The sequence below is a fragment of the Capricornis sumatraensis genome, chromosome 20 (genome assembly GCF_032405125.1).
Source record: "Capricornis sumatraensis isolate serow.1 chromosome 20, serow.2, whole genome shotgun sequence".
Lineage (NCBI taxonomy): Eukaryota > Metazoa > Chordata > Mammalia > Artiodactyla > Bovidae > Capricornis > Capricornis sumatraensis.
In genome coordinates, this window is record NC_091088.1 from 70,480,802 (window position 1) to 70,499,285 (window position 18,484).

Consider the following 18,484-nt stretch of genomic DNA (forward strand, 5'->3'; position numbering starts at 1 on the left):
GTGAGCATTCCTTCAGAACATTCCTAGTCCCTCCTAGGGAGCTAAACTTGACCACCGCCCGGAATGGATTAGGTGAGGTCTGGCCCATCTTGTACATCTTGCGCCTTTCACATGCAATAGGATGGCAGTGCCCCACACTGTCACACTGTTCCTAGATACGTGGAGGAAGGTCATATCTAGTACGTGAAATGTTTGTATCCAAGCTGTGTCATAGGTGTAGTACCAAAACACAATCACACTGTTCATGTTTCCAGATGGTCACATACAAATTATTTTATTCCACAGATACATACTTAAAAAGACAAGAGATTGAACTTCCCTGGTGGCTCAGTGGTAAAGAATCTACCTGCCAATGCAGGAGACCCTGGTTTTACCCTACTCCAAGAAATCTCACACGCTGAGGAGCAGCGGAACCCATGTGCCGCAACTGCCGAACCCACACGCCCTAGAGCCCGGGCTTCACAATAACAGAAGTACACTGCGGTGAAGAATAGCCCCGGTTTGGTGCAACTTGAGAAAAGTCCTCGCAGCAACGAAGACCTAGCCCAGCCAAAAATAAATAAATTAAAAACAAGAGATTTACTTCTTGTTGAAAATGGGGAATGAGATTTCCTTCCTCTCAGAGCATTTATCTTAGAAAACGTGTAGGAACTGTCTCATCTTTTTAAAATGCATGTCTTTGAAGACTTCTAAGAAGGCCTTTTTTCAGCTGGTCTCCTCCCCCCCGCTCCCCCCGCCCCCAGAGTTTTAGGACTCAGATGTCTTTCTCAAGAACCTGGGACCCATCTCCTCACACTGCAGACAGGGAAATAGCTCACCAGTCAGTTCTGGTGGGAGGATAGGAGTCTCACCTTAGTGGATGCTTGCTCCAACTTTAAAAACCACCTTCAGTTACAGAGATGAGAAGTCTGTGTCTCCTCTAGATAAAACCAATGAACTACACAGTCACCCCATTACCAGGTAAAATTAGGGCTCTGTGTGACAAACGGTATTGTCAGCTCCTCTTTCTTGAGGACTAGGGGAGTTAGATTTTTTTTTCCTGTCTTTACAATTTCCTAGTGGATTGCCTGTGATGCACTGTAATCCTTTAATACTTATTTTAACAGTAAAATTGATTTTGTCTCTTTATTACCTTGTGGAAAAGATTTCTCGATAGGGAGAAATTTTTGTTTTCATTTCCCTAACAGTCATCATCACGCACCTCTCCACAGGGATCAGACCTCATCACCCATCTCATCAGCAACTAGTGTACAGGATATACGGGGGAAGGGTGGCCAGTGCAACAGTATCAGAGGCACATCGGAATATGCCGAATTCAGACGAACTAATGGCAACAAGCTAAGAAACGAGAGTTTTACAAGGGTAGTGCACCCCATGTGTTAAGAGATCCGTGAGAGACAGCTAATGAATGCTTTTGGAATATATTTTGGATTCTGATTGCAATTAATCTGAGTTAAGAAACATTTTTGAAACAGTTCAGCATTGATAAAATATTTTTTTGATAAATAATTTTATGACTATTGAGTTATGAAAATACCTTTTAAAAAACTCAGTTCTGTAGAGACGATGCATTAAATAACGCTGTATGTGGAGTTAATACTTGGCCCCCCTTAGCTGCAGCAGATAACATCCCAAGACCTCCACGTGGATGCCTGAAACCAAGCCCTACATGTACTATGGTTTCCCTTATACATGTGCACCTGTGATAAAGATTGATTGTAACAATAGCTGTAATAAAAGTTAGTGAGGGGCTTCCCTGGTGGTCCAGCGGCTGGAACCCCTAGATCCCAATGCAGGGGCCCTGGGTTGGATCTCTGGTCAGGAAACTAGATCCCACGTGCCGCAACTAAGACCCGGCACGGCCAAATAAATATGTACTTGTTACGTGAATGTGGTCTCTCAAAATCTACACTACTGTAGTCACCTCTTTTGTGATGCTGTGAGACGATAGAATGTCTGTGTGGATTGCTAGACAAATGTACATTCACGTGGGAGGCATGAAGAGGGTGGTGAAAGATGGCTTATGCAGAAAGGCTTGCAATCAAAACCTCGTGAATGCTTTCATTTCTGGAATTTTCCATTTAATATTTTCAGACCTCTATTGACCTTGGGTCTCTGAGACCCCTAAAAAGCAAGTTTGTGAATAGGTAAGAAACTGGTAAGCTAGATCGCTGGTGAGGATGGGATGGATGAAATAAGAATGGCCATGAAGGCCTCCCCGGAGGCTCAGCAGTGAAGAATCCTGCTGTCAATGCAGGAGACACAGGTTCGAGTCCTGATGCAGAAGGATCCCACATGCCGCAGAGTGAATAAGCCCATTAAAACAAGCAAAGAATGGCCACGAAGTGATGGGTGATTGGTTCATCTGGCTTCATAATAGTCTCTCTTTTTGTATATATTTGAAAAAAGCCATAACAGAATATACAGTATGTCATTGTATCATTAATTTTCAAAACCCCCAAACCAATTTTCCTCCCTTTTTAAAAAACATTTATCCTATCCATATGCTGGGTAGGATAAATTTTAAAAAGCAGGAGGACAGTTGGTTTGGGGTCTTTGAACATGCATCAGTGCATCAAAAATTACTTATTAATAAGTGTGTGTAACTTAAGTCAATTATACCTATACATTCAACTTTTAAAATCAAACATTAAGACTTCCAACGCCTTAATCATATTAAATTCTGTTACTGTGTTCTTGAGGTTAATTGCAGCTACACTGTCTCTAAGGTGGAAATAGACTATATTGTTTGGGCTTATTTTATGGACTTTGCAGGCGGCGCAGTGGTAAAGAATCCATCTGCCAGTGCCGGGTTTGACCCCTGGGTCGAGAAGTTCCCCTGGAGTAGGAAACGGCAACCTGCCCCAGTATTCTTGCCTGGAAAATCCAACGGACCGAGGAACCACAGAGTCGGACGCAACGGAGTGACTAAGCACACAGCTTCAGTTTATACTTAATAGTCGGCTGCTGTATCTGCTACCGCTGCAGGCTCTCCCCCACGTTTCTCACCCCTCCTCCCTCTCCCCACTGGTGACCACCAGTTTGTTCTCTATATCTATGAATCTGCTGCTTCTCAAAAATTCATTCACTAGCATTTGTTGTATTTTTTAGATTCCACATATAAGTGATATCATACAGTATTTGTATTTCTCTAGTTGCCTTGTTTCACTTCGCGTAAATCCTCTGAGTTCATCCGTGCTGCTCTAAATGGCAAAATTTCATCGATTTTCTCTTTAGGACTGAGTAGAACTCCATTTTCCTTGTGTGTGTGTGAATATATATCAGTTCATCTGTTGATGGACTCTTTATCTTAGTAACTATAAATAAATGTTGCTATGAACATTGCGGTGCATGTGTTTTTTCAATGTATACATGTTTTTTTCAAAGTGTTTTTGGGTTTTTTTTGCACATATACCCAGGAGTGGAATGCTGGGTCATATGGTAGTTCTGGTATCAGTTTTTTGAGGACGCTGCATGCTTTTTTCCACAGGATATGCACCAGTTGGCATTCCCAACAACAGTGCACAGAAGTTCCCTCTGCATTCTCTCCAGTGTTCGTTATTTGTGTTCTTTTGGATGATAGCCCTTCTGACAGGCATGCATTTCCCTGATGATTAGTGATGTTAAGCATCTTTTCTTGTGCCTGTTAACCATCTGCATTTCCTTTTGGGAAAAAATGTGATTTCAGTTCTCTGCCCATTTTTTATTCGGACTATTCCATTGGCATTGAGTTATATGAGCTGTTTATGTTGGCTATTAACGCCTTATTTTGGTGGTTCAGATGGTAAAGCATCTGCCTGCAATGTGGGATACTTGGTTTCGGTCCCTGGTTTGGGAAGATCCCCTGGAGAAGGAAATGGCAACCCACTCCACGACTCTTGCCTGGAAAATTCCATGGATGGAGGAGCCTGGTAGGCTACAGTCCATGGGATCACGAAGTGTTGGACACGACTGAACGACCACCATATATATAACCCCTTATCAGTCCCATCATTTGCGTATATTTTTTTCCATTCAGTAGTTTTTTTTCCCCTATGGCTTTCTTTGCTGTGCAGAAGTTTTTAAATTAAGTCCGTTTGTTTGTTTTTACTTTTATTTCATTTGTTTTAGGGACAAGTCCAAAAAAGTATCACAGTGATTTATGTCAAAGAATGTTCTGCCTATGTGTTCCTCTGGGAGATTTAGGGCTTCTGGTCTTACACTTAGGTCTTTAATCCATTTTGAGTTTATTCTTGTATATGGTCATAGAGAATGTCCTCGTTTCTTTCTTTTACATGTAGCTGTCCAGTTTTTGCTGCGCCATTTTTTTTTGAAGAATTTCTGCATTGTATATTCTTGTTTCTTTTGTTGTAGATTAATTAATCATAAGTACATGGATTTATTTCTGGATTCTCTATTCTGTGTCAAAATCAGGGAGTGTGTAACTTCAGATCTTTTTAGAATAAGGTAAAATTTAAGTCATAAGGAGGCACACTCATGTATTGTTTCCTCTTAAGGTTGATAGACATCATTGTATTTCATCAAATCCAAGATTTCATCCCATTTTCAGAAGAATCATGATTATATGTACCACCGGAAAAAATACACAGCCAACTAAATCATGTTACACATTCAATTAAAAACACCCTGATTTCAGAGATGTGAAAACAAACATGTGTCTTAAAATTGACGAGATGTGATGTATAAAACTGGGTTGGCTGGAATGGTCAGCAGTCAGCATTCAGGCGAACAAAAGTGTGTTCCCACAGGGCTTCCACACCACGTCTGACACTCGTCATTAAACTGTTTGCTGTCTCTGTGCACCTGTTTTGTAGGCTGACCCCCCCCAAGGTGCTAGCTGGCGGAGTGTTAAGTCCATTTGTCTCAGCCAGAAATCTGAATGTCATACGGGTCGCCTTCCCTCCTATAGCTGACCCCTGTTCCTTGATTCTGCCTCTTCAGTTCCAGCAACTGCCTCTTCCAAATGGCTGAGAGTAACAACAATCGCACCGGAGCAGGCCTCCACCATCTGTCCCAGGCGTGTCCCAGGAGCCTCCGGACGGGGCTCTGTGTCCAGACTGCACGTCCCAGGAGCCTCCGGACGGGGCCCTGTGTCCAGACTTCACCCTTCCGCTTGATTCTCTCCACGACAGCCAGCGGAAACATGTTACCGCCTGGTGGGTGCCCGATTGTGCTCTTCACTGTCTGAGAAGGATGGCCAGGCACTGGAGCCAGTTCCCTGAACTTATTTCAACCCAAGGCGTGAGTGCCACAGGCTCTTTCACACCTGCCAGACAGTCTTCTTCCCAGGTGGCGCTAGTGGTAAAGAACCCACCTGCCAATGCAGGAGACTTAGGAGACGCGGGTTCGATCCCTGGGTCGGGAAGATCCCCTGGAGAAAGAAATGGTAACCGACTCTACTATTCTTGCCTGAAGAATCCCATGGACAGAAGAGCCTGGCAGGCGAGTCTGTGGGTTCACAAAGAATCAATACAACTGAAGCAACTTAGCAAACAGGCTGAAGGCTTCATCACTGCCAACTGCACAGAACACAAAACCCACAAACAGACGACACCAGGCCCACTCACCTGGCCAGAATCCTGGCCGTAGATCGTTAATCATTTGAATGTAGCTGTTTGTTTTTTTACCTCTTATCTAATGTGAGTAAAAATGTTTTATCTGGTGTGTTTGGCCAATATTTTTTCTTTCCACTTTGTGGCTTAACTTTTGGTCTTCAGAAGGAGGTTTTTCACCCAAGAGGATTTTGATTTTATTTTTTAAAGTAAAGTGTATTTAATTGATTTTTCTTCTCACGTGTGAGGCCTTCTTATAACATGTGTTGCAAATCAGAGCTCGTGCTCTATCTGAAAAGACCCATGGCCATGTCACTGTTTCTCTGTGGGATCCTCTCTAATTTTTTATACAGTTGTGCACTTTTTAAAGTTGGCTGAGGCCAAAATGGAGTGCCCTTTGGTGTGAGTCCTGAACTGTGTTTAGATTGGTTTCCGGACACATGCTTGCTCATTGCCCTATATTTATGGTGCCGGTGGTTGTTGTTTAGTCACTAAGCCGTGTCCTACTCACTGCGACCCCATGGACTGCAGCCCACCAGGTTCCCTAAGTCCACGGGATTTCCCAGGCAAGAATACTGAAGCGGGTTGCCATTTCCTTCTCGAGGGGATCTTGCTGACTCAGGGCTCGAACCTATGTCAGCTGCGTTGACAGGTGAATTCTCTACCACTGACCACCAGGGAAGTCCTGGGAAATTGGCCTCGGCCTGTTTGAATTTCCGGAGGCAGGTGTGTTAAGCAGGACTGGCTGGAGAAACCTCAGCCCGCATTGCAGTGGGAGCGGGCTTGGCCTGCATTCTCCCAGGTGGCCCGCAGAGCGCGACAACCCGCCTCTTCCCCAGGCGGGACCCGCGTCTCATGCCCGCGGGCTTGGTCCAGGGCACAGCTGGCCGGCGTTCGGTTTCCTGACGACCAGGCAGGGCTTTGGTTTGGGAAGAAAGCAGGCCTCTGTCCACTCCGAAGGTAGCTAGGTTTCCTCAGGACCTGCTGGGAGGGGACCCTGTGGGAGAAAAGCTGAGGAAAAAGTTGGGGGGTGCTGCCTGCCGGGGGCTGTCTGCAGGAGAAAGGGAGGAGAAGCCGAGCGAGGAAGAGTCTGACCGAGCTCGTCTTGTGCGTGGTGTGGAAGGAGCTCCAAGGACTTGAATTGGTGGGTGGATTTTTTTTACCACTGAGCCACAAAGCCTGGTATTCATTTTGGATGTAGGTGTTTGTTTTATGGTTCTTAGTACAATTTTAGGAAAACTTTCTCATCAGGTGTGTGGTGGGTAACTTTTTTGCTTTTTTCCTCCCACTCTGCGGCTTAGCTCTTGGGCTTCAGAAGGTTTCTTACCCTGCAGGATCTGTGTGTGTGTTTAATACATTGTGTTATTCTGTTTCCCATGTAGGAGGGCTTTTGGTGATGTGTGGTGCCAGTCAGAGCTCCTGATCGCCATTACGAGACACAAGGCTGTGTCCGTCAGTGCTCCTCCGCGGGGTCCTGTCTAATGTTTTCTGTCGTGGTGTAGGTTTCACAATTGCCTGGGGACAGTCTGGATGCCTTTGGTGTGACGCCTGCAGTGTGCGCGCAGATTGGTTTCGGGGCATGACTTGTTCTACATTTGCAGTCACTGCCCTGTAGTTAGGGTTGCAGAAGCCCTGGGAGAGTGGCCTCGGCTCGTTTATTTCCAGAGTGGTGTGCCCTGAGCAGGACGGGCAGGAGACGACTCGGCCCGCTCTGCAGCGGGAGCGGGCGCGGCCTGCATTCTCCCCGGTGGCCCGCAGGGGGCGACAACCCTCCTCTCTTCCCAGGGCGGGAGTCGCGTGTTCAGGCCTTAGGTCTCAGCACCGGCCCGCGCTTTGGCGCAGGGGCCACTCCGGGAGGGAAACTTGAGGAAACTGGGGGGCGGGGGGGGATGCTGCCTGTTGCGGGCTGCCAGCAGGAGAGAGGGAGGAGGTTTGAATACGCATCCCCAGCACAGGAAGGCTGAGGGAGAAAATTCTGACTTTGAGTTAGTCTTGTACGTGGTGTGGAAGGAGCCTGTTTTTTTGGGGGGGGTGGGGGTGGGGGGTTGCGATGTTCAGCCTTTGGGGTTTTATCTCAGGGTGATGGTGTTTTATCTAAGCCGGTCCCTGGCAGCTTGGTATGAAAGGAATAGACCACGTGTGTGTCTGATGCTTCCTGGGCTGTCTCTACACCTGTTTTTTAACCCATGGGCATAATTCTGGGATGCCCTTTATATTCCAGTTATCTCCAGAAAGGTACATCCTCATGCCAGTATCGCAGTGTTTCCTTTACTGTGAGTGTGGGATGCACATTTGAAATTGCAAGAGCCTTCAAATGTGGCTTTTTTACAGTTGCTTTAGGGAGGTGGGTGTGTCGGAGTTACATATTGTGGGGCGTCATCATCTGACCCCTATTCATCGGGATATGCCATTCACCGCTCCCCTTGTCTGACACACCCAAGCAGAAGTTCAGAAGACCTCCTGAACTTTTTAAGGTTTAGAAAATATGGGTAGAGCCTTCGTGCAAAAGAGCACTCTTGTTTTCCTTAGGATACAGATTGGGAAAGCAGGAGGTGTGAATGCCTGGTGGCCTGATGGCTGGTCTGCAGGTTCGGTTTGTTTGGTTTTGGAAAATGCTGCCAAAAGGTATCTCGAGGGGCTGTTAGGGGTGTCCCAGCAGCAAGAAAGAAGAGGTGCTTGCTGTTGCCCCGCAATCGGAACCGCGCTTTCTGGAGGAGGGCGGCAGTTGCAAGAGGTGTGTGATGCTGATCGTTTCCTTTTCCCTCGGGTGATACCGTGGGGGTCATCTTCCTGTCCACTTTCTAGTTACCTGTTTATCTTTGGAGGCCAGGGGCCTCTTCAGATTGGCACTCATTTTGAATGGAACTGTTTCCTTCGTGCTTCTTAGTCTAATGTGAATAAAAATTCCTCATTTTTTAAGTAAAAAAGGAGCTTTCTTTTTATGACCCGTTTTTTTTTATTTTTGGCTGTGCTGGGTCTTCACTGCCAGGTGGCTTCTGATCGTTGCAGCAAGCGGGGGCCACACTCTAGCTGCCCTGCCCAGCTCTCAACGCAGTGACTTCTGCTGTCACGGAACTGGGCTCTAGGGCAAGTGGCCTAAGCCGTTTCAGCACATGGGTTCAGTGTTTGTGGCTCCTAAGCTCTAGAGCACACGTTCAATAGTGTGGCGCTCGGGCTTAGTTGTCCCTTGGCACGTGGGATCTCCCTGGACCAGGGATCAAACCCCTTTCTCCTGCGTTGGCAGGTCACTTCTTTACAACTGAACCACAGTGGAAACCCTGCGCTCCTTTCAAATGTGGATTTGCTCTGTGGTTCTTAGTATAATGTCAGTAAAAATCCCTCATGTAGTGCGGTGGGGAGTACTTTTTCCTCCCACTTCGTGGCTTTTGTGCTCAGTTGCTCAGTCGTGTCAGACTCGGCAGCCGCATGAACTATAGCCCCCTAGGCCCCTCTGTCCAGCTTAGCTCCTAGGATTGGAAAATAGGTATTTTTGCCCTGCAGGATGTGTGTGTGTGTGTTTAATAAAGTGTGTGCTATGAAGTTTTGTTTCCCACGTGTGAAAGCAGCTGGCGATGTGTGTTGCCAATCGGAGCTCTTGGTCTGCCTGACCAGGCCCATGGCCGTGTGGGTGTTCCTCTAGGTGATGGTGCCTGATTTTTTCCATCCTGCCGTAGATTTCGAAGTTGCCTTGACATCTGGAGTGCCTTTTGGTGCGGGCCTTGGAGTGTGAGCCTAGGGTGGCCTGGGGGGATATGTTTGCTCATTGCCCTGTAGTGAGGTTGCCGAAGTCCTGGGATAGTGGCCTGACCCGCTTGAATTTCCAGAGGGCAGCGGCAGCAGGCGGGATGCAGCGGCAGCAGGCGGGATGCAGCGGCAGCAGGCGGGATGCAGCGGCAGCAGGCGGGATGCAGCGGCCCGCAGGCGGGATGCAGCGGCAGCAGGCGGGATGCAGCGGCAGCAGGCGGGATGCAGCGGCCCGCGGGAGGAGGGCCGCCTGCACGGCGCCGTGCGGCCGCAGCCTGCGTTCTGCCCGTTGGCCCGCAGAGGGCGGCCGGCCCGGCGCCCCGACGCCACCCACCCGCGGGCGCCGGCCTGAGAGCCCGGCCTCGGCCCTTGCCCGGCGCCCGGCTGTCGCGCCCCGGTTCTCCTCAGGACCGGCCCGCGCTCCGGCCCCGGGGAAACGCAGGGCCCTGTCCACTCGCGGGGCGGCTGGGCCTCCTCAGGCCGTGCGGGGAGGGCCCCCGGGAGGGAGGAGGTGAGGGAGCGCGGCGGTGCTGCCGCCGGGAGGGCGTCCGGGCCGCGGGGAGGGCTGCGCGGGCATCTTCCGCTGGCGGGGGGCCTGCGCGCGGCGCCGGAGCGCCCTGTGTCCGCTTGGTCTTCTCAGTTGTGATATTCCGTTTTCCAGGTGTTTTCTTAGGGGGACCGTCCTTTCGAGGCCGTAGGTCCATGGAGCTTGGTCACGAGTAAAGGCACCGTGTCTGTGTTGCTTTCTGGGCACTCTAAATGCCTCATGGTTTTTTTTTTCTTCTCATTTTTGCACACGAGTTTAGTTCCTCAGAGGCGTGTGGGATCTCCCCGGACCAGGAATTGAACCCATGTCTCCCGCGTTGGCGGGTGGATTCACCGAGCCGCCAGGGAAGCCCGGTACCCATTTTGAATGTAGGTGTTTGCTTTCTGGTTCTCAGTCTCATGTGAGTCAAAATTCCTCGTCAGGTGTGTGGTGGGAATACTTTTTCCTTCCACCTCTGGACCCTGCAGGATTGTTATTGGTTTTTTCTGTTTACTAAATTGCATGTTTGTTGTCTCCCCTGTGGGAGGGCTTTTGGTGATGCATGTTTCTAATCAGACCTCGGTGATGTAGCCGGCTGAGCCCGGGCCGCATGGATGTTCCTCTGAGTGATTGCGGAGGTTTCGCACTGAACAGTTCTCACCGACGCAAAGGGCTGTGACAGTGCAGGGGGGGCTCGCCGAGAAGCTCCTCGAGAAAACGCTGAGCGCAGATTCATTTGGTAACCTGTCTTGTCGTCTTGAACTAAGAGCCGCAAGACAGAGACCAGAACTCCGGGATTAAGAAGCTTCCGCCTGGAGGTCTGGAGGTGATCACGTGAGAGTCATAAAGAAAGGTCTTTGAAGATAAGGGGGTTTGTTCTGCGTGCAGAACAGCGTCTAATGCTGACGTGTCAGCCAAAACGTCTAACTTCAGGCTAGTGGGGAGCAAGCAAGGAAGAGGGATTGAGCAAGATTAAATTCCAGGAGATATTTCTGAGAAAGCAGTAAAACATGGTTCCCACAATGACCTAATTTTTTATATATTAAGGCAATGGCACCCCACTCCAGGACTCTTGCCTAGAAAATCCCATGGACGGAGGAGCCTGGTGGGCTGCAGTCCGTGGGGTCTCGAAGAGTCGGACACGACTGAGCGACTTCACTTTCACTTTCCACTTTCATGCATTGGAGAAGGAAATGGCAACCCACTCCAGTGTTCTTGCCTGGAGAGTCCCAGGGACGGGGGAGCCTGGTGGGCTGCCGTCTATGGGGTCGCACAGAGTCGGACACGACTGAAGCGACTTAGCAGTAACAGTGGTTTGGAAAACTGCCTGGAGCCAGTCGGGAGTGCCTTTGGATATGAGCCCTGAAGTGAATGCCTGCATTGGTTTGGGGGCACGTTTTCAATCATTTCCCCGTAGTTAGGGTTACAGAAGCCCTGGGATAGTGGCCTCGACTCTTGAATTTCCAGTGTTGTGCCCTGAGCAGGGCTGGCAGGAGACGACTCGGCCTGCTCTGCAGCGGGAGCGGGCGCGGCCTGCATTCTCCCAGGTGGCCCGCAGAGGGCGACAAGCCGCCTCTTCCCAGGGCGGGAGCCGCGTGTTCAGGCCACAGGCCTGGTCCAGGGCGCGGCTGACAGGCTCTAGGTCTCCGCAGGGCAGGCCAGTCTTTAGCTTCGGGAAAATGCGGGGCTGCATACATGTGGAGGGTAACTAGATTTCCTCAGGACCTGCTGGGAGGGGCCCTTGGGAGAAAAGCTTGAGGCTCCGTCCTCAGTGAGACTCGGCTCTGTTCCTCACAGAGCCCAGCTCGCTTCTCACTGAAGTTCCCTTCTCCTTCTCCCTGAGGCTTGACTTTACTCTTCTGAGTCCCGGCTCCCGTCTGCACAGAGGCCCAGCTCCAGAGCTCACTGAGGCCTGGGTCTGCTTCACACTGAGACATGGCTCTGCTCCTCACTAGGGCCTAACTCCAGTCTTCAGCGGGGCCCCGCACTGAGGCCTGGTTCCACGCCATACTGAGGTCCAGATCTGGTATTCAGTGAGGTCTGGCTCACTTCTCACTGATGTGCCATTCTCCATCTCTCTGAGGCCTGACTTTGCTACTCTGAGTCCTGGTTCCGGTACTCATAAGTCCCGGCTCTGGTCCACACGAGGCCTGGCTCCAGACCTCAACACTGAGAGCTGGCTCTGCTGCTCACTGAAGTCCAGCTGCCCTCCTGCCTGAGTCTCGGCTCAGCTCAGCACTCCAGGTCCTCTCCTCACTGAGACCCGGCAAGGCTGGGCCCCTCACCGGGCCTGGCTGTGGTCCTCAGTGAGGCCTGGCTCTGCTACGCAATCAGGTGTGCCCCCTTTCTCACTGAGGTCCGGCTCCCTCCTCAGTGAGTGAGGACAAGCCCTGCTCCACACTGAGGCCTGGGTAAGGTCCTCACAGAGGCCAGGCTCTCTTCTCACTGCAGTTCAGCTCTGTTCCTCCTTGAGGCCTGACTTTGCTTCTCTGAGGCCCGGCTCTGCTCTCCACTGAGAACCAGCTCTGGTCCACAGTGAGGCCTGTCTCCCGTCCTCACTGGGTCCCGGGCCCTCTCATCACTGAGGTTCCGCTCCGGTCCTGTGCTATGCTCTGGGGCCCGGTAGGGTCCGCACTGAGGCCAGGCTCCGCTCCTCCATGAGGTTCGGCTCCAGTCCTCAGTGAGACCCAGCTCCTCCTGCACTGAGGCCTGGCTCTGCTCAGCACTGCCGCACAGCTCCGCCCTGCAATGGGGCCTGGCTGTGGTTCTCGGTGAGGCCACAGTATCGTCCTCAGTGAAGCACAGCTCCAGTCCACGCTCAGGTATGCCTCCAGTCCTTAGTGAGTCCCGGCCCTGTCCTCACAGAGGTTCGGCTTGCTTCTAACTGAGGTTTGGTTCGCCTCCGTGAGGCTGACTTTGCTACTCTGAGGCCAGGCTCCCCTCCTCACTTGGGGCCAGCTCCACTGCTCAGGAAGGCCTGGCTCTGCTCCGCGCAGGGGCCTGGCTCCAGTTCTGAGTCCCTGCCCTGCACCTCACTGAGATTCAGCTCCAGCACTGAGTCCTGCTCTGGGCCTCACTGTGGTTCAGCTACCCTCCTCACTGAAGCCCAGCTTTCCTTCACTGAGAGTGAAGGTTCACCTCCACTCTTCACTGAGGCCCAGCTCTGGTCCTCCTCGAGGACGGAATTTGCCTCTCTGAGGCAAGACTCCATCCTGCACTGAGGCCCGGGTACACTCCACATAGAGACTGGGCGCCGGTCCTCTCTGAGGTCTGGCTCTGTTCCTCAGTGAGACCCAGCTTCTCTCTGACTGAGGACTGGCTCCACCCACACTAGGCCTGGCTGGGGTTCTCACTGAGCCCAGGTTGCTTCTCACTGGGGTTCTGTTCTCCCTCTCCCTGAGGACTGACTTGGCTACTGAGTCCCGGCTCTGCACCTCACTGAGGCCAGGCTCCCGCCACACTGCTGCATGGCTCCAACCTCGGTGAGTTCCCGCTCGCTTCTCACTGAGCTTCCATTCTCTTCCCGAGGCCTGACTTTGCTACTCTGAGTCCTGGCTGTAAGGCGAGCACGGAGAAAAAGAGTGAGCCGGACAGTCAGGCAGAAAAATGTTTATTATAGGAAGAAAGAAAGTGGTTTTAGAGAGAAACCAGTGCTCTCTTTTTACAGCCAACCCTTCTTATACCGTATTGATGGGAAATTGTGCCCCAGAGGGAGGGGGCCTCAGGTTATCCTGAGCCCCCAGCTGGGGTCTTATGGTCACGCAGTCGAAGGGGTCTCATGGCTGGGTGGTCGTGTAGTCTTGAGAAACTGGCACCGGCAGGGAAAAGCAGGGTATCACCTTAAGGAAAAAACAGGATGCCCTCAGGGCAATGTGGCCACCGTGACTTCATCCCTTGTTTGTCAGGGATGAAGGAATGTCACAATGGGCCATATTTTAACTATAGCCATGAGCCCCTTGAGAGCCCTAACACCGGCTCCCGTCCTCAACAAGGCCCAGCTCCGCTCCTCACTGAGGCCTGGCGCCAGTCTTCACTGAGGCCTGGCTCGCTTCTCACTGCGGTTCAGCTCTGTCCCTCCCTGAGACCTGATTTTGCTTCTCTGAGGCCCAGCTCTGGTCCTCCTTGATGCCAGACTTTGCTTCTCTGAGGCAAGTCTCCATTCTGCAGCAAGGCCTGGCTCCACTCCACACAGAGGATGGGCACCGGTCCTCAGTGAGACCCGGCTCCTCTCTGCCCTGCACTGGGGCCCGGCTATGGTCCTCAGTGAAGCCCAGCTCCACTCTTCACTGAGGGTCAGCTCCGGTCCCCAGGGAGGCCAGGCTTCGGTCCACACAGAGCCTGGCTCACTTCTCACTGAGGTTCTGTTCTCTTCCTCCCTGAGGCCTGAATTTACTTCCCTGAGGCCTGGCTCCTCTAGGGACCGAGAACCGGCTCCGCTCTCCACTGAGGCTCCTATCCACTCCTCACTGGGACCCACCTCCCTCAGCACTGAGGCCCGGGCCTCACAGAGGCCAGGCTCGCTTCTCCCCACCTTTCAACTCTGCTTCTCCCCGAGGCCTGACTGCTTCACCGAGTCCTGGCCCCACTACTTACGGAGGTTTGGCTCCTGGGCCTGAGGCCTAAGTCACACGTTATGGAGGCTCAGCTCTGCTTCTCCCTGAGGCCTGACTTTGCCTCTCTTCAGCCTGGCTCCGCTCCACAATGAGGCCCGGCTCTGCTCCTCACCGAGGCCCAGTCTGGTCCTGAAGGAGGCAGACTCTGGTCCTAAGGCTCGGCTCCGGCCTTCACTGAGTCCTCGCTGTGCTCCTCGCTTAGGCCAAACTTTGCTTCTCTGAGAGGTTCAGCTCTGCCCCTGGCTTGCTTCTCTCTGAGGTTCAGCTCTGCCCTTGGCTTGCTTCTCTCTGAGGTTCAGCTCTGCCCCTGGCTTGCTTCTCTCTGAGGTTCAGCTCTGCCCCTCTGAGTCCAGACTGCTACTCTGAGGCCCTGCTCTGCCCCACTCCACACTGAGGCCTGGCTCACTTCTCACTGAGGTTCCACTCTCCTCCTTGAGGCCTGACTCTGCTTCTCTGAGGCAAGTCTCCGCTCCTCACAGAGGCTCGGCTGTTCCTCTCTGAGGCCCTGCTCCACTCATCGGTATGGCCGGGCTCTGCTCCTCACTGAGGTTTGGCTCTGTTCCTCACTGATTCCCAGCTCTGGTCCTCATTCTGACCTGATTATGCTCGTCTCTCAGACCTGACTATAACAGGAGTCTCCATCAATATGGAACTTAAAACCACAACCTTCACATACTTTAAAATTGTTATATTAAAAATAAAGATAATTTTTTGCAACAATGTATAGAAATTGGAACTTTTAAATGTTAGTTGTCAAAATGTGATATGGCTCAATCTACTTATGCAAAACTTTGGCATCTTATCAAAAATATAAAAATTCAGTTATCATCAGTTTCAAAAAGTCTGCTCTTACATACATACCCAAAGAATTTTAAATAAATGTTGACATAAAAGTTGTATACCAATATTCACAGCAGCACTGTTCTCAATGCCCCTCTGAAAAAAGAATTAAAATGTCCATCGTTGGATTATTGGATAAGGAAAATAGGGCAGACCGATTAGATGTGCTATTTTATCATATAACCATATGATCAGTAGGTAGGGACTGGGGTCCGGCCCTGGCAGGATCCAGAGATATCTGAAGCGTGAATGGTGTCAGCGACTGAGAGAGATATAGAGATATAGAGAGAGATACAGAAAGAATGTTACAGTTATGAAAATAGAGGAGAGAAAGAGGTTGATATTCCTTGGTTTACACAGAAGGCCAATAAAGCCCCTGCACGGGACTTGCTCTGGTCACGAAGGCCTCAGGAGCCCTCTGGATGGGGTGAAGGCACAGAGCACCTTCTCGAGAGGGTCTTAGAAGCCCAGGCAGGAAAGTGAACTCAGAGGGCCTCTGTGCTCCAGGGGATCAACCTGAAAAGGAAGGAGAAAGAAAGAACGACATGGGGAGACCAAGCTTCATTGAGCAAGGCCCATCACTTTATTTTCAGAGGGAGCTTTTACACCCTGAGTTGTACATTGAACAAAGTGAAAAATGCAGAGTCAGCTCAACATTCCATCAGTATCAACTTTTATCGACACCAGGTTTCTTCCTGCAACCGTTTCATAAACAAGGGTCTTATTTTTCGTACATTATCTTCTGGCCTGGAGGCCTGTTGACATTTTATGACCCCTTTTTGATAAAGCTTGGTCAGCTAAAACACTTACTTTTCCTTGAAATGTTTTTTTCTTAAATTCCTTAGCCTGCATCACCCTTAAAGTACAGAGTTACATTTTTATGGAGCAAAGGTTCAGTGGGTTATAGCAAAGAAAGAACTTATTAACTCAAAGTCTAATGTTGCTAATGCTAAGGCTACTACTTGTTTTTTCTACATCTTAATATATGCACTCCCAGGAAAACAATGGATAAGGGATGTGGGAACTTGGCAGCAAGCATTGGCTCAACAATGTTGCAAGAGTCTGAATAAACCTGCCAAGTAAGCTAGAATGCTAACAGGGGGTTTGAATTGAAATACTCCTTTTATGCCCAGGAGATTTATCAACTAGAGCCCTAAGTTGATTTTTTCCAGAGAAAGGTGGTCGGGGATAGCCCCCTGTTAATGTCAGAAGAGTTGGTGAAAGGCATAAAACAGTAAGACAGATTCTGGTTTGGGGGTAGATGCTTGAGCAGGTCCAGGCAGTCCCTCAAGTCCTGATTTGCCTTTGCCCGTCAGGTCTCTTCCTCATGACCTTTGTCATGGGTGGGATCTGCCCAGGGAGTCCCTTGAGTCCTGAAGCCTTGCTTGTCAGGTCTCCTTCACATGACCTTGTCATGGTGGGATTTCCCATGCTGGCTCCCATCAGGTGGAGTCCTCAGACACTGAAACATAAAATTAACATATAACTCCTAGATTTGCCTACGGCCATGCCACCCTGATCACACCTGATCTCGACTGACCTCTTAAGCTAAGCAGGGTCTGACCTGGTTAGTATTTGGATGGAAGAATCCCTCAATTCCACTCCAGGCTGTACCTGCAAATATTTAAAAGCAAGGACTGGAACAGGTATTTGTACCCCATATTCACAGTAGCCAAAATGTGGAATCAAAACAAGTGTCCTTCAGCAGATGAATGGATAAACATAATGTAGTAATATACAAAATAGAATACAATTCAACCTTTAAAGTAATTCTCACACAGGCTTCAATGTGGTTAAACCTGGAAGTCAATATCCTAATTGAAACAAACCAGACACACAAGGACAAAGGTTATCATTCCACTAGTATGAGACATCCAGATAAGCCAAATTCAGACACAAAGTAGAATAAGGTTGCCAGGGATTGAGGGTGGTGAGTGTTTGTTTAATGGCTACAATTTCACTTCAGAAAAATGAAAATATTCTAGAGATGAATGGCAATAATAGTTTCACGACAGTGTGAATGTAAGTAATGGCATAGAAGTGTATCCTTAATATGATTCAAATGATGAATGTTATATGTCTTAATCACAATGAAAAGCTACTGATACATGGTACAAGGGAAAACACTGAAATTATCCTCAGTGAAAAAAGCCACCCAGATCGCATTCATCTTGTCTACTTTAAATCCATGAAGACTTTTAACATGAAGGAAAACCCCAGGGATGGTTCCAGAGAAAGAAAATCGCATTAGAATGGAGAAGGGACTTTGCACAAAGATGAGGGTACCTGGCGAAAGTTGCAGTGGTCTTATGGATGGGACTGCAATGTGGAAAGCATAATTATCCCTCATTTTGGAGTTGTGTGCAGAAAGAGAAGCCCTGTTTTAGGTAAAACGCACTGTAATACCTGGGTATGAGTGTAGCAAACTTTGTACTGCTATTTAAAGTTTAAATATTTGAAATTGACTAGAAAGTAAATTACTTTTCAATACGTGTCAGTAACATACCAGAAAATCAGAGATGAGATCAAACACTGCTAATGGAGGCCGAGACTGACTTACCCAGTTCAAATCCACCCGAAGTGGCGATGCTAGTTGCCCTGCAGAAGTCCACATAGTGTAAAAAGGCACCGTGGGAAGCGCACATCAGCAGCCATGCCTTAGGTGCTGTGGATGACCCTGATGTAGCTCAAACTGTGGGATTTCTGAATTCTAGTTTTCCACATAGTACCACCAAAAAATGCCAGAACTAAAAAACGAGTTCAGTAAAACTGCAGGATCATTTGTGATTCTCTACACTAATAATGTGGAGAAGGCAATGGCACCCCACTCCAGTACTCTTGCCTGGAAAATCCCATGGAAGGAGCAGCCTGGTGGGCTATAGTCCATGGGGTCGCTAAGAGTCGGACACGACTAAGCGACTTCACTTTCACTTTCCACTTTCATGCATTGGAGAAGGAAATGGCAACCCACTCCAGTGTTCTTGCCTGGAGAATCCCAGGGACGGGGGAGCCTGGTGGGCTGCCGTCTATGGGGTCACACACAGTTGGACACGGCTGAAGTGACTTAGCAGCACACTAATAATGAAGTATCAGAAAAAGAAACTTAAAAAAAAAAAAACCCACTTCCATTGACAATTGTATCCCCCAAAAAACTAGGAATAAATTTAACCAGGGACTTAAAAGGGCTGCACACTGAAAATGCTAAGACA